Source organism: Meles meles, chromosome 6 (genome assembly GCF_922984935.1).
Source record: "Meles meles chromosome 6, mMelMel3.1 paternal haplotype, whole genome shotgun sequence".
Taxonomy (NCBI): Eukaryota; Metazoa; Chordata; class Mammalia; order Carnivora; family Mustelidae; genus Meles; species Meles meles.
In genome coordinates this window covers 98,491,447-98,505,283 of record NC_060071.1, presented here as the reverse complement: position 1 = coordinate 98,505,283, position 13,837 = coordinate 98,491,447, and the positions used below count along the sequence as shown (strand labels likewise).

Below are 13,837 nucleotides of genomic sequence, written 5' to 3'. Positions count from 1 at the left end.
TATAATTGAGCATCTCTGCTCCTGGATATTTACTCAGGAGAAATGAAAATATATACCCACACAAAGACTTGTGTAAAATACTTAATAGTTTTATTCAGAGTCGCCAAAAACTAAAAACAAAAATATGGGACACACTAATGATAAAAGAACAGGACAAATTTCAAAAATATACACATATAAAAGAAGCCAGACACAAAGCAGTACATATTTTATAATCCTATCTACATAACATTTGTATCCAATTCAAACTAACATATAGTAATAGGAATCAGAACAGCAGTCACCTAGGAGGTTGTTTACAGGAAACTTTCTGCAGCGATTGAAAATGTTCTATATTCAGATTAAGATACTTTCTGTATGTGTGTACACATTTGTGAAAACTCATTGAATTATCCACTTAAAATCTATGCATGTCACTGTAGGCAAATTTTATTGTAATAAAGTATTTTAAAATAGAAAATATCCTAGCTGATTAGTCAAAAGTCATTGGTGAAATACATTATATGGTTTCAGTTATGGATGCATGTGTTCTTAAAGATAGACTATTGTTAAGGAATTTTGTGATATTTGAAAGCCTAGGGAATATCATTTGGTCATTGTTCACAGCACAATCTTGACAGATACTTGAAAATCAGACGTATCATACATATTTTAATATGGACACCAGTACATGGACACTATGAAAAGACAATCCACCTTTACCCAAATTAAATTACTGGATTATTTGGGATTAGAGATATAGTCTGAAATCCAAGGTGCTAGACTAGCATAAAGCATGAAGAAGAGAGTGTGGAAATTATTAAATATGTGATCCATACACATTGTATTTGCTGATGATTAAAGTCTGAATTTTCTAGTAAATACAAAGTATATTTCAATTTTCTGAGTTTTATATGTTCACCATAATTTTTAGCATTTTCATTAACCAAATGGCAAGATATGCTTAAATTTGTTTCATGGGTAGAAATATTGAAGTAAAGGGAAATTAAATTCCTAATTACTTGATATCAGTGTGATTAGTTTAAAGAAGAACATTTCTAGCAGTCAGTCATCTGGTTTTCTTGATTGTTGAAAATCAGACAACCAAAAAATTTTATTTTTAATTAATAGATCATTTTTAAAATAAGTATCACAATCTGCTCTCCCAATAGTAAATGATTAAGCAATGGAATAGAAAGAGTTAAAACCAACCTCTCAATCTCTAGTCTGAAATGTTTCTTCCAATAAAGGATAGCTCTTTACAAAAAGAGAGGGCAAAATAAAAGTGAGTTGACTATAAAAACATGGGTTAGTACTGGCAATAGTTCTCTGAAATAATGAATAATACAGCACACCTGAATTTTCCTTATCCCTAAGCAATTACAAGAGTATATTCAATTTACTTTTGGAATATGTCACTCTCTTCTACAAAAGTTTTTCTTACTTGCTGACTTAGAATTTTTTTCATCTTTTTAAAATATAGTTAATTCCAAGGAAATTTAGAATATACTCATTCTTTTCTGGTTCATCTCTTTACCTCATAGAGAAATTCTCAATCTTGTTATGGTCACAGACACTGTTAATTGGATTCTCTCTTCAGAAAAAAAACATGCTTGTACACCTAAAATTTTGCAAGTAATATCCAGGGATCCATGAACTCATGATTAAAAAATCCTGCTCTCAAAGAATCATATCTGAAACTCATAATGCTTCTTTTAATGACTAGTTTAATTCTATTATTCAACATATTGGACAGAGAGGTGATGTATAACTAGGAGCATGAGAAAATCCTTTTTAGATTTACATGTAAAATATTCATTTGATACAAGGGATACTTTGAGAACCTATTAAGAAAATGCATAATAGAAAAAATTTTCCATTGTTTCATTTTAGTTTTAAAGAAATTTAATCACAACTTCTGCTATATTTAAAAATAAATGGAAATTTAGAAGATGGCAGAGTAGGAGTATGACCCTATGCTTACCTCATCCTTAGAACAATGCTTGATAAATATCAAATCAGGCTGAACACCCAATAAATAGAATTGAGAACTGATAGAACAAACTGTACAACTGGAGGGGGAGAAGAGGACACATCATGAAGGGAGGAAATGCAGAGATATGATTTGGTGGAGAAAAGTATTGCTTGTGCTACGGAGAGGAGGGATTCCTAATCACAGCAAAAGGCAAGGGAGAGCAAGAGAGAGGGAGAAGATCGCACAAGGGATTGCACAAAGAAAACACTTCCCCAAAGCCATTGGCTAGGAGAATGAGAGGGGCTAATTATCTTGAGTTTTTACAAGCAGCAGAGCTCAAAGAGTAGAGTTTTTGAAGTACACACTAAGGCTAGTGGGGAGGTTGGCAGACACTGTAGTGTTTCTGTGAAGAAGGATCTCCTTCTGAGGCTCCCCTGGGATGCACTAGGAGAAATATTTCCCCCTTCTTGGAGTGCATCTTGGAGAGGGGCACTGCCCCTCAGGGCACAAAAGAGCAAGCAGGTACCACTGTGCTCCCCTGCCACTTAAACAGAGACACTTGGTGAGGATGGCTAACCTGGACTCGAGCTTTTTGCTGCACTTTACTTGATACTCCAAGTTTCTGCACTTGGTGCAAGTGCCCTCTGGAACAAAACAACACAGTCTCAGTGTGGCAAGGCCCTCTCAGGGGACCAGGGTGGGTCCATGCTATGCCAGGACCCTAAAGTTTGGAGTTTTGAAAATTAGCCAGCATGCCTGAGATAAAAGACATGTGCACTGCACTGCCAGGTGGGCATATGTTCCAGACACAGACAGGGTAAAGGCAAGGATCTGAGGGACACCTGGAACACATGAAGGGAGATTTTCATTCTTCTTTGAGGGCTTCTTGGACAGTGGTGGGTGCAGACACCCCTCTCTGGGGATGAGGGAGAGGGCAAGTTCCATTTTTCTGCCCCACCCACCAGCACAGACTAACTTCAGTGAGAAGCACAGTGACAATAGTGGATGCCTGAGCCACTTACACCAAGTCTCGCCCTCTTCAGTCTGCAGGTGCTTCTTTACTAGAGCAAGTGTGCTTGAGAACCAGAGTAGTGGGCCCTTCCCCTAAAAGACCAGCACAAAACCCTGGCATGCGCTAAGTCTACTGACCACAGAGTGCTGCAAAGCTTCAGCTCTACTGGAAACAGAATCAGGCCTCTTCTAACAAGCAGACAAGAGCACACCTAGTTAAAACCTACCACAGTCCAAACAAGGTCCAAACACTCCACTGCAGGCAAGGAGAAACTCTGCAGAGGACTGACCTGAAGGAAAGAGCAACCAAACACAGCAGCAGAATGCACACAGCATACACCAGAAACATTTCCTGAAGCACCAGGCCCTGAACAGTATATGACCTCTTCTTCATAAAGCTATTACTCTCAGGAGCAGGAAACATAACAGGCTTTCCCAACACACAGAAGACAGAGACCTAGAAAAATGTCAAGATGGAAGAATTCATCCCACAGGGAAACAAAAAAAAAAAAAAAAAAAAAAAAGAAAGAAAAGGTCATGGCCAGGGATCTAATCAAAATAGATATAAGTAATATGCTTGATCCAGAATTTAAAGCAACACTTACAAAGATAGTAGCTGAACTTGAGGAAAGTGTAGAAGACACCAGGGAATTCCTTACCACAGGAATAAAAGACCTAAAAAGTAGTCAGGCTGAAATAAAAATGCTATAACCAAGATGTGAAACCAACTGGATGTAATGATACTAGAGAGGGCAGAATGAGAAGAACAAATAAGTGATATAGAAGATAAAATTATAGAAAATAATGAAGCTGAACAAAAGAGAGAGAGAAAAATATTAGATCACAAATGTAGACTTTGGGAACTCGTGACTGCATAAAGCATAATGGCATTTATATCATAGGAGTACCAGAAGTAGAAGAGAGAGGAAAGGGGGCAAAAGGTTTATTTGAAGAAATTATAGCTGAAAACTTCCCTAATCTGGAGAAGGAAACAGATGTACAAATCTAGGAAGCACAGAGAGCTCCCATCAAATTCAACAAAGCAGACCAACACCAATACATATCATAGTAAAATCTACAAAATACAGAGATAAGGAAAAAATCCTAAAAGCAGCAAAGGAAAAGAAATTCCTATCTCACAAGGAATGACATATAAAGTTAGCAGCAAAACTCTCCACAGAACCAGAAGAGAGTGACATGATATATTCAATGTGCTGAACAGAAAAGATCTGTAGCCAAGAATACTCTATCCAGCAAGGCTGCCATTCAGAATAGAAGGAGATGTAAAGAATTTGCCAGACAAAGAAAAACTAAAGGAATTTGTGACCAAGAAATAGTAAAGGACTCTTTTCACTGGGAAAGAAAGAGCAAAAGCAACAAAGACTAGAAAGGAACAGTGACAATCTACAGGAATATCAACTTTACAAGTAATATAATGGCACCGAATCAGTATCTATCAATAATCATTCTGAATGTAATGGACTATATGCTCCAATCAAGAGATAAAAACCCTCAACAAAGTAGGGACAGAGGGAACATATCTCAACATCATAAAGGCCATATATGAAAGACCACATCCAATAAAATCTTCAGTGGGGAAAAACTAAGAGCTTTTTCTCTATAATCAGGAACAAGACAGGGATGTCCACTTTCACCATTGTTATTTAACACAGTACTGGAAGTCATAGCCTGAGCAATCAGACAACAAAAAGAAATAAAATGCACCCAAATTGCCAAGAAAGAAGTTAAACATTCACTATTCCAGATGACATAATACTCTGTAGAAAACCTGAAAGTCTCCACCAAAAAAATTGCTAGAACTGGTACATGGATTCAGTAAAGTTGCAGGATACAAAATCAACATCAGAAAACTGCTGTATTTCTGAACGCCAAAAATGAAGCAGCAGAAAAAGAAATTAAGGGATTGATCTCATTTACAGTTATATCAAACACCATAATATACCCAATGATAAACCAATCAAAGAAGTAAAATATCTGTACTTTGAAAAGTATAGAACACTTATAAAATAAATTGAAGAGGACACAAAGAAATGGGAAAATTTTCCATGCTCGTGGATTGGAAGAAAAATATTGTGAAAATGTCTTTATTATCCAATGTAATTTACATATACACTTAATGCAATTTCTATCAAAATACCAACAGCATTTTTCACAGAACTAGAACAATCTTACAGTTTGTATGGGACCACAGAAGATGTGGAATAGCCAAAGTAATATTGAAAAAGAAAAGCATCACAATTCCACATTCACAATTCCAAAAGTATCACAATTCCAGATCCTGGTGGCATCACAATTCCAGATTTTAAGCTGTATTACAAAGCTGAAGTCATCAAGACAGTTTGGTACAGGCACAAAAACAGACTCATAGGTCAATGGATCAGAATAGAGAACCCAGAAATGGACTCTCAATACTATGGTCAACTAATCTTTGACAAAGCAGGAAAAAAGGTACAATGGAAGAAAGACAGTCTCTTCAACAAATGGTGTTGGGGAAATTGAACAACAACTTGCAGAAGAATGAAATGGGACCGTTTCCTTATACCACACACAAAAATAGACTCAAAATAGATGAAGGACCTCAATGTGAGACAGGAATCCATCAAAATCCTTGAGGAGAACACAGGCAACAACCCCTTCACCTCAGCTGCAGCAACTTCTTCTAGACACATCACCAAAGAAAGGCAAGGGAAGCAAGTGTAAAAATGAACTATTGGGACTTCATCAAGATCAAAACCTTTTGCATAGCAAAGGAAACCGTCAACAAAACCAAAAGACAACTGACAGAATGGGAGAAGATATTTGCAAATGACATATCAGATAAAGGGCTAGTATCCAAAATCTATAAAGAACTTATCAAACTCAACACCCAAAGAACAAAGAATCCAATCAAGAAATGGGCAGAAGACATGAACAGACATTTCTGCAAAGAAGACATCCAGATGGCCAACAGACGCATGAAGAAGTATTCAACATCACTCAGCATCAGGGAAATACAAATCAAAACCACAATAAGACACCACCTCACACGAGTCAGAATGGCTAAAATTAACAAGTCAGGAAATGACAGATATTTGTGAGTATGCATAGAAAGGGGAACCCTCTTACACTGTTGGCAGGAATACAAACTGATGAAGTCATCCTGGAAAACAGTATGAAATTTCCTCAAAAAGTTAAAAATGGGGGCACCTGGATGGCTCAGATGGTTAAGTGTCTGCTTTCAGCTTGGATCATGATCCCAGGGTCCTGAGATAGAGCCCCACCTTGGGCTCCCTGCTCAGTGAAGAGCTTGCTTTTCCCTCTCCCTCTGCCATCTCCTCTGCTTGTGCTCTCTGGCTCTATCTCTCTGTCAAATAAAAAAATTAAATTTTTTTAAAAAGTTAAAAACAGAACTACCTTATAATCTGGTAATTGCTCTACTAGGTATTTACCTAAAGGATACAAAAATATTGATTCAAAGGGATACATATACCCCAGTATTCACAGCAGCTTTATCAACAATAGCCAAAATATGGAAAGAGCCCAAATGTCCATCAACTGATGAATGGATAAAGAAGAGTGTGTATGTATATATATATATATATGTGTGTGTATACATACATACACACACACACACATATATATAATGGAATATTACTCAGCCATCACAAAGATTGAAGTTTTACTATTTGCAATGACACAGATAGAGCTAGAATGTATTATGTTAAGGTAAATAAGTCAGTCAAAGATGAATACCATATGATTTCACTCACGTGTGAAATTGAGAAAACAATAGAGATGAACACAGGGGAAAGGGAAAAAAAAAAGAGAGTGAGGCATACCTTAAGAGACTCTTAACTATGGAGAACAATAGTGCTGGAGGGAAGGCAGATGGGGGAATGGACTAAATGAGTGATGGTATTAAGGAGGGCACTTGATGTGCTGAGCATTGGGTATTGTATGTAAGTGATGAATCAATAAATTCCAGTCCTGAAACTAATATTATACTGTTTTTTAACTAGCATTTAAATAAAAATTTGAGGGGCACCTGGGTGGCTCAGTGGATTAAGGCCTCTGCCTTCAGCTCTGGTCATGATCCCGGTGTCCTGGGATCAAGTCCCACATCGGGCTCTCTGCTCAGCGGGGAGGCTGCTTCCCTCCCTTCCTCTCTCTCTGCCTGCCTCTCTGCCTGCTTGTGATCTCTGTCTGTCAAATAAATAAATAAAATCTTTTTAAAAAATAAATAAATAAATAAAAATGAAACTTTAGAAATATATATAAATAAATAAAAATAGGTAGTCCATCAATGTGAAAAACAGGTTATTCAGTGTAGGGAAAATACTTGGTATATAGACAGATTTTCAAATCCTCAGGAATAACTCCACCACCACAATCCAGAAGCTTGATGCTAACTAATTGGGAAAAACAAATAGATAAAATGTTCTAAGAGAAATTATCTTAATTTAAAGAAAGAAGAGTATCTTCTGACAGAGCGACACTATTAAGAAAAAAAAAGTTTGTTGTACTACAACCCCTACAATTATACTGCACTGCTCTTTTAAATAGCTTTAGTTTGTTTCAATATGTTATTTGCATTTTGTTTCAGAAAGATTTCTTAAGAGAAAATTGTTTCCGTTTTCATTTATAACCTATGGTGACACAAAGTGAACTGGGTTCTATAAATTACCATGAAAAGTAGTGAGCCAACAATTTGGCAGAACAAAGCCCTGAGGATATGACAAGCGAAAGGGGAATGTGGTGTTTGCAATTGCAGATTAAAACTAAGGAAGAAAAACATTTTAATTCCAAACACCATATTAAAGGTGGACACTACTCATGACTGCTTTATGCAATAGTTTTGCAGGCCTGAGATAAGAAATAAAAAATTGGTTGCTCTATTTAGTACCACTGAACACTTGGACTACTTTTGTTTCCTCAAGTCCACTAGAATGTATAGTTCTCTGCTAGAAATATACATTAAGGTCATTTACCTTTGATTGCTTCAACTAGTAAATATTTTTAGGGAGTTTTAAAGCTTCATTTTGGGCACAGCCATAATCAGATAGATAGCTTAATAAAGCCACTTCGTGTAGGACCATGACTAAGTTCTGCTGTGTTTACAGACATTTTGTCACAGAATCAAAGTTAATGGTTTTTTGGTAGGCTTTTTTTTTTTTTTTTTAATTCTCTTTGCCCAGACATGCTCTATTTGCAAACTGACTGCATGAAACAAAAAGCACAGTAATTCTGAAGCTGTTGGCTTGGATAAAAGGAGAATGCAATTAAAAAGAAAAAGGTTAGTAAAAGAACATGCTGGGAGTTGAAAATAAAAATCTGATGATGTCCCAGAAATGATGTCCCAGCCTGCCCATAAGGTCTTTCTCACATTGTAGAAAACTATCTTAAATGCTCTGCTTGTCCCAGAGTCCATGTTCTTGCCCTGCTGTTGCCTGTTCTTGTGTTTTCTGTTTTTAACAATTTCTTCAAATAATCCAAATTATTTATGTTCAGAATATTTGCTGTATTACCCTGTTGCTAATAATTACCTCAAATTATTTCTTCATTGGTATATTTGAGAGGAAAAAAAATGATCTGTAGAGCTCTATCCTAACCTTCTTTTAATTCTAAACTACTTTCCCAATGCCACACTATTTTCACCAACCACATTACCAATATCTTCAGGAAAATTCCAGCCCATATTTTAAGCTAAGTTGATTCTTAAAAATATAAATATACTTGAAAAGAAGGACAGTCTGGTTTACTTTGTTTCTCCATACACCAATAGTATACAAAACACAGATGCTTTTTAAACACATTTCATAGGGATCGCTGATTTAGAACAGAAGGGGACCTTGGGGATCATCTAGTGAAACACTCTCACTTTGCTCATTCAGAAGCTGTGGCCCATGTGATTTACTGAGGGTGACCCATTTAGTGGCAGAGCTAGTGCAAGATAGTTCCCAGGTCCATAAACAAAAAAGCCCTGGTGATATTAAATATGTGTGCTGGAGTCAAAATCCTCCTAGTTGATAAGGAGTGACTTCATTCTTCCATTTTCTATTTCCGCAAGGACTGCCCTGTTTTAGGTTTTAATCTCTATTTTATATGACTTCAAATTCTCATTTTTCTAAGTTAATTATCTAATACTCTAATATTTCACTAATCTTCCTAAGAGTCTCCTTTTGTCTATATTGACAAAGCCAGACCTCCTTTTCTCCAGGTCTCTTCAGAAAATGATTGCACCCCAAATTCGCATTCAATCTGAAGTCTGATATCTGAGAATATTTCTCCCTAACATAATTGCGATGAGGTAAAGTCAGCTTCAATGATTGAGCAGAAGAGAGAAGAGGGCAGGTAGCATGTGGAAGAGAGAAAATTTGATTTCTGACACATTTTGTCATAACAATCCAACTTCAGAATTCATACTCAGACATTAGCTATTCCAACATTTCCCACAGAATGCACCTTGGAACTCAGAGGCACAAGATAGTAGTTAATAATTTCGTGCCCAGGTAGACTTAGGAAGCCACACAGTTATACCAAGTTAAATGGATTTCTTTCCTGTAAAATTCTCAGAATTGTTTTAATGCTAACAGGCTTAGTGACATACCAAGACAGGGAAATTATAGGCAATATTCCCAAATTTATTAACTCTTTTACAAAGGATCCCACAGAATTATGGTTTTGAGAAATATCATTAGGGAATATGCTGATTTAGACCAATTTGGTAAGTTGGATCTTCCTTAGTGCCAGAGTCAGAACAAGAACCAAATCTCCTTATTTTCAACCTAGTGTTTATTGACAAGAACATTTCTGTCTGTCTTAGCCCTTTCTGGCTGCAGGCAACTCCTTTAAGCTACATCAAATAAAAATAAAAAAAAAAAAAGGTGAACCGGCAGAGACCAGCAGGGAGCCTCATCCCAGGTGACATGATCATAGGACTTAAGAAGGGCTGCCCTTAGAAGAAGCATGGAGATTGCATCTCTAGCACCAAACTCAAATTGAAAGGTTTAGTTCTCAGCTGAATAATGAAAAGCACTGAAGAATTCATTACATGTACAAAGAAAAAGCATTAAAACTATTTAAATGAAACTTTAAAAAAAATCACACAGAGAAACTCTGATAACATACATTAAGGGAACATTTTAAAAATGTTTAAAATTTTGTAGCTAAACTCCCACTTTCCAAAAATGGAATATTTTTTTAAATGGCGTATTTTGAGCAATAATAATAATTGTAATTGATTGAAAACATAATCAAAGAAGTATGTTTAATATGTATGTATGTGTGAGAAGGTGATGAGAGATTCCCTTTATGTAAGTTTTCCAACTACTAAGTTAAAAAGGAATGATAGAATTATAATGTCACCCCAATGAAATAATGGTTCTAGACAAGGACAAGTCCCCCAAATCATAAAAAGAAAGACACACCATATTCACTAGCCTCCTGATGGACCTTCCTATGAAGTATTCTTGTTTTAAAATTGAAAATGAATTTGATTAATCCTCTATTTCCAAATACCTTTTAAGGTAAATACGGGAGACAAAGGAACATTTTAGATTACACCAGTGTGGCACAATCCTCAAAATTAATAATTCAGGGAAGTCTTCAGGGCCAATGCCCTGGTTTCTTCAACAAATATTTCATGGACAAAAAGGAGGGGCAGGGAAATTATAAATTTAAGGACATAGTAACTAATTTCAAATGTATGTCCTTTATTTGGATGATGACAATATTATTTTTAGTTGTGATAATGTTATTTTTTTAAGTGGTTACCTTTTTGAGATCCATATAGGCACTATTTTCAGGCACATAATTTAAAATATTCCAGTGGTGGGTAGGAAATTTCTAAAAACAAAAATGGTAATTTTTGATGCTGGGTGATGGCTACACAAAGGGTTCATTATACTATTCTCTCTACTTTGCATATGTTTCAAATTATCCTTAATAAAAAGCTTTTATAATATTTGTTGCTACATCACAGTACAGTATTTTTTATAATTGAGGTTTTTGGGGTTGTTCTGAGGATCAGTCCAGATATTTCAATTTGTACACAATTCTTAACATATGTACTGAAAATCTAAAAAATCACCTAGCTGTGATTCTTTTTTAAAAGTTCTTCCAGTGATCTTCCAGCAGAAAATTTGGAGGCAAATTTTCCTTAACAGTCTATCAAGTACCAATACCTTCAACTATTGATGTGCTGTTTACATTGCTGAGTCCCATTAATTGACAATTTAATATAGTATGCACTACATACACAAATTTTCAGTCTTGCATAGCACATTAACTAAGTTACTAGCTTAAGTGGACTACCACAGCAAGATGTCTCAGAATGCACAAAATTCTGAAGGGAGAGCCAAGATCAAAAAGTGGTTTTCTTTAGGAAACAATTCTCCCAAAAACAACACGGGAATAGAAATAATTTAAAATATCCAAGACATATTAAATGCACGACTGACTCCAAATTGCCATTTAGTATGCTTAGTATTATAGGACATAAAAACTATATCTATGGGATGTTAAGATGACACCCAAGATAATCAAAACCTCTCATATTCAATATCCCACTATTTTCTGGGTGTGCCAAAAACGAAACAACCAGCAAATTTCCTCTCTTTAAAAAAAAAAAAAAAAGGCATTTATACTTAAAAAATGGGATGAGGTGGAATTCCCTCCTTCTTAAAAATGTTTCTAGAGCTACTAAAAACTTACATTTACAAAATAGTTAATAAAAATTTTCCTCTGGTGGTACCTGGGTGGCTCAGTGGGTTAAAGCCTCTGCCTTCGGCTCAGGTCATGATCTCAGGGTCCTGGGATCGAGCCCCACATTGGGCTCTCTGTTCCGCGGGAAGCCTGCTTTTTCCTCTCTCTGCCTGCTTGTGATCTCTGTCTGTCAAATAAATAAATAAATAACCTTTAAAAAAAAAAAAAATGTTCCTCTGGATTGTACAAGAAAGGAGACAGGGAACACTGGTAAGACATGGTACATGATATTAATTAGACTTGACTTCCTTCTCTTCTGCTTTGTCAGAGACTGGGCTGTCCTCATTTTCAGTTTCTCCATTTTCTGCAGGTAAGTCTTCCTTGTTTCTTGGTAGCCACTTTAGCTTGTTTTCCCTTTGCTCCCCTTTCCCCCTTTGTTTGCACTTGTCTGAAGATTTATCCTTTTCTGCCACGTTTTTGGCTTTATTTACACTTTTGCAGGAGTATATTTGGCTGACAACGTCACTGATATCCTCTTGGAGCCCTCCTTTGCCATCCCCTTGGCAGAGCTGACCCTCCTCTTGGGCATCGTATCTGCAGGGCAGGCACAAGCCTTTGCCTGCTGGCTGCTGTGGTGCACAACCCACGGAGAACCTTCCCGAAGCTGCCCTGCCCACCGTTGAGTCTCCTTCTGCTCCCACTGCCTCTCCCAACAGCTGCTGCAACCTGCCCACAGTATAGTTTTTTATACCACATCAAATTTTCAGTCAAAAGTATATAATCAATACCTAATTATAAGATGACCAAATTTTGCCATTTATATATATATAAAATACATATATAATTATAAAATTAGTCATTTACTCTTCAAATATTCTTTCCCTACCTACAGGAATTTTCTATCTGTTTTCCACTGAAAATATCATATAGTAATGATAACTACCATTTATTGAATATCATTTATTCAGATACTAGTATGAAAGAAGATACATAAAGCTGATTTATCCTAGTTTATCCAACAGTTTCCATTTTATATGTGATGTCATTTTAAATCTTTATGACAAAATTTAAAAGCACACATCACAAAAGTTAGAAGGAAAATACCACTCTTTAACTCTTTTCCAGGTTATCTCCATTTCATACTACCCTTTCTGCTGCATTCACTTGCATGTGTGTACAAAATCTATAGCTTGATATTATGGATTCACCCCATATTTCAGCAGCTATTTCACAAATGTGTTTATTCCTCAGTAAATAATCCAAGGATAAGTTCCTTATAAATTACTTGGAAAAATCCCTGGGTCTGAATAAATCCTGTTGGATAGTTGAAAGAGAAAAATTACTGTATATGTTTAAAATACAAGTTTTTCTTCCAACATGAATATTCTTTTTTTTTTTTTTTTCATTAAATGTACAATGTTGGTCTTGTTGAGAAGATATGTAAAACCCAAGCTCTGCTGCTTACATAGTGTGTTAGACAAATCATTTAATAACATAGAAGAAGCTTAAACACTTAGGAAAGTATAATATAAATCATAAAATAGATAAATGACAATTCCCTACAGGGAAGGCTTTAGACAAGAGGCCAGCAAGCTTTCCCTATAAAGGGTCAGCTAGTAAATATTTTAGGCTTTGCAGACCATACATACAATCTCTTTTGCAGCCATTGAACTACGTCCGACGCAGCTCGGGAGCAACTACAGAAAGTGTAAACAACTGAGACTGATTGTGTTCCAACAAAACTCTATTTATGACACTGAAATTTGGGGTTTATGTTATTTTCATGCATTGTAAATATTTTTCTATTTTTTAAAAAATGCTGTTCTACTGTTGATGTTTTTTTCAACCACTTAAAAATGTAAAAACCATTCTTAGGTTGCAGGCCGTACAGAGACAGTGGGCCAGATTTGACAGGCTATCTTTTGCCAACCCCTGCTTTATAGAGACCCTTTCCAAAGTCTGGTCAATAACCAGAATTGCTTTTCTTGTTAATTTATTCTATTTCTTAGAGCTCTGCAAAAATAGGTATCTTCATTTATATAATTACTACTTAGTTGAAACATGATACATAATTACAGCATCAGAAACAAATGCTTTTTTTTTAAGATTTTTATTTATTTATTTGACAGACAGAGATCACAGTAGTAGTAGAGAGGCAGGCAGAGAGAG

At 35.9% G+C, this 13,837-nt stretch overlaps 1 pseudogene; it reads right to left on the bottom strand.

Annotated features, from left to right (window-relative positions):
• Positions 1-11,958: 11,958 nt before the first annotated feature.
• On the bottom strand, positions 11,959-12,257 carry LOC123943321 (annotated as a pseudogene).
• Positions 12,258-13,837: the final 1,580 nt, after the last annotated feature.